Source organism: Pinus tabuliformis, chromosome 7, assembly GCF_031772625.1.
Source record: "Pinus tabuliformis cultivar Carrire ecotype Pingquan chromosome 7, CPIR1, whole genome shotgun sequence".
Lineage (NCBI taxonomy): Eukaryota > Viridiplantae > Streptophyta > Pinopsida > Pinales > Pinaceae > Pinus > Pinus tabuliformis.
Window position 1 is genome coordinate 2,043,778,408 of NC_142293.1, and position 3,374 is coordinate 2,043,781,781.

The 3,374-nt window shown below is 38.6% G+C and overlaps 1 pseudogene across 1 annotated transcript; it reads left to right on the forward strand.

Moving 5' to 3' along the window:
- The first annotated feature begins 428 nt into the window (after window positions 1-428).
- Window positions 429-2,912, forward strand: LOC149256719 (leucine-rich repeat receptor-like protein kinase TDR; annotated as a pseudogene). Its single transcript, XR_016265521.1, has 4 exons — window positions 429-596; window positions 657-690; window positions 988-1,588; window positions 2,460-2,912. The product of XR_016265521.1 is annotated as a leucine-rich repeat receptor-like protein kinase TDR (transcript).
- The last annotated feature ends 462 nt before the right edge of the window (window positions 2,913-3,374 follow it).

Here is a 3,374-nt window from a genome sequence, read left to right on the forward strand (position 1 = left end):
CGATGGAATAAACTCCAACCATTAGATCATCGGCCTTTTTAGAAACCAAGCGTTAGAGAAGAGAGGCCAAGCGTCTGTGGATGGATGAGAGAGGACAACAATCTGAGGCGCCTCGATCCCGTTCGATCTGAACATCAGGGAGCTCGGATGGATGAGGGAGGACAACAATCTGAGGCGAGCTCAGATGGATGAGGGAGGACAACAATCTGAGGCGCCTCGATCCCCTTCGATCTGAACATCAGGGAGCTCTATGAAGCGGATCATGTCCCTTGACGAAGATGGCAGGGTGTGGTGAGGAGAGCCGTCCATCCATTTGGCGGTGAAGAAGGTGACAGAAAAGCCATGGTACACAGTCAGCCGAATATTCACACCAGTTCACACCAGTTCTTCACTTGATCGCTCTACTTTGTGGTCACCCATTTCATGCCATGGCTGCTCCTCGGCATTCTCGTTCTCTGTTGGCGAAAGCTTTCTTATTCTTTATTCTTATTCTTTCCTCTACAACTACCTGGGTGTTTTCAACAGCCACAGCCAAATCAGTGCCCTTGCCCCCTCTCCGGTTTAAGAACACTAATGGGCAGTTCAAAATTTTGCAGGTATTTTTATTTTTCAAGTCCTTTATTTGAGTTTTAGCTCTTTTTTTTATCTGCTGAAAGGAGGTTATTGAGAGAAGAATAAGTGGATTTGCAGGTTGCTGCCAATTTGATGATTTTGATTGAATGTGCTAATTAACATAATGGTAGAATAGGGAAAATCGAGCTTGGGAGCTTGTCTTTTATTTATATTCAGCTTGATTATATATATATTTTAGTTTGGGTGAAGCGACATCATGGTGCAGGGAGCAATTTAGGGTAGCTTTTATGATAACAATAATAAGAACTGAACCTTGTTTTTGGGCCTGGATTTAACCGTGGTGGAAATGGAGCCGGGTTTTAGGAGAGAGTTTTTAGCAATCATGGTTAGCAATCTTATGACTAAATATCACAGAAGAACATCCTGAAAACCCTTGGAAGATGAACTCATTCCAGCGTCTTCACAACAGAAGATATTTTGGAGAGCTTGAAGCCTGATAACATGATTGGCATTGGAGCAGCCGGTACAGTTTACAGGGTTGAAAGGCCAGGGGGTCATGTCATAGCTGTGAAGAAGCTACGGTGGGTGGAGAAAGAGAAAGAGGGAGGGAAACGAAAGAAAGGGGTATTAGCAGAGGTAGAAGTCCTGGGAAATGTTAGGCACAAAAACATAGCTAAATTGTTGGGTTGTTGCTCCAGCAATGAGGAGACTTTTCTTCTTTATTAATACATGCCTAATGGAAGTTTGGCTGACCTCTTGCACGGGAGAAAGGAAGAGAACATGCTCACTGAGTGGATGACAAGATACAATATTGCAGTTGGAGTGGCTCAGGGCTTATGCTATCTTCATCAAGATTTCCGTCCTGCCATTGTACACAGAGATGTTAAGCCTAGCAATATATTGTTTGATTCTGACATGACTGCAAGGGTTGCAGATTTTGGAGTTGCAAAGCTGATTCGAACTGGTTCGGAGGCCATGTCTTCTGTTATTGGCTCCTATGGCTACATTGCTCCAGGTAAAGTAGTTTCAAACTTCAGAACTATAAGTGGTCATTCTTTTTATGGTAACATTAATTTTCTTTTCAGAAACCATATACATTCTAACATCTTAGGATATAGCTTGTTCTTGAATGATACTCTGTCCATCCATTTTATGTTACATTATTGTCTCTGATGTGAGCAATTTACTTATAAAGTGTCTAACATCTTAGGTTACTCCATCAATCCATTCTATGTCAACATGGTTGTCTCTGGTGTGAACAATATACTTGCAAAGTGTCTAACATCGTAGGTTATACTTTGTTCTTGAATGATACTCCATCAATCCATTTTATGTTAACATGATTGTCTCTAATGTGAATAATTTACTTACAAAGTGAGTTAGGATGGTCTAAGTGCATTTTTCTTTTAGTTTCATGATTGTTTACCCTGGAAAATCTAAGAATACAAAAGGAGAATCTTGTATTGGTTTTACATCCCTAAAGCATTAAGATTAGCTGAACACAAAAGTAAAAGGGAATCGGTTTTAGCTACTGTTTGGATTTGAAGAAGGAATTCAGAAATATGAGTATTCTCAGATCAGACAACCTTATGGAAAAGGTCTTATTATTTTTATGTATTTGTAAGTTAGTTTGTGTATCAGATTCTCAGTGATTGATGGGTATGGAGTTATGTTTTAGCCTAGCTTAGTTCAAAATCCTAAATTTGCTATAAGGTAGCATTCATTGTTTTCTACATAGCCAATCAAATTCTTACACAGATTTTCTCTTGTAATATATATCTGAAAGTTATATGTTAAACCTAGCACAGACTTGTACTGTTTCATTAATTGAGGATGGTAGCAATCTATTAAGTCCATGAGTCTATGCATCTTTTGGATTTGTGCAGAATATGCCTACACACTTCAAGTCTTTGAGAAAAGTGACATATACAGCTTTGGGGTGGTCCTCTTAGAGCTCTTGACTGGAAGACAGCCAATGGATCCAGAATTTGGAGAAGGTGTCAACATTGTGGACTGGGTCAAGGAAAGAGTTCAGACCAAGGAAGGGATGGAAAAGATCTTAGATCAAAGTGTTAGAGTTCCAAGTTTCTCAGTCAAGGAAGAGATGATGATGGTCCTCAGAGTGGCTCTCCTCTGCACTAGTAGGTCTCCAATCAACCGACCATCGATGAGAGATGTTGTTTCAATGTTATCAGAAGCCCACCCCAAAAGCAAAGCAGCCCTTGACTCCCAATCCTTGCAACAACACAGGTCCCATTCTTCATCTCAGCCAGACAGTCCACCACGCTGTTCTAAGGAAGGAAGCCAACATTAAATATGTTTCCATTGAAGTAATCGTTGTTGGGTATGTTCATGTTATGAGCTTTTTGGTGATGATCGACATATGTTTATTTTATCAGACTTTTTGCAATACGAGCTACCATGCAATTAGCAGTATTCCTGCTTATTTTACAAGACCTTTTGCAGTATCAGTAATTTGCTATTTCCAATTTGGAGATCTTGAAACATTTTGCAGTACCTGCAATTTGTTATTTTCCATTTGCAGATCTTGAGACATCAATAATTTTTGTTATTGATTATATTTCCTATTTATTTTATAAGACTATGCTATGCAAAGAACAGTATTCCTACTTAATTTCTTATTTTACAAAACTTATTTGCAATTTGCATATATTGAAACCATCAGTAATTTTTTATTTCTTATTTTATAAAACCTATTTGCAATTTGCATATATGGAAACTTGTAATTTTTTATTTCTTATTTTATAAAACCTATTTGCAATTTGCATATATGGAAACAA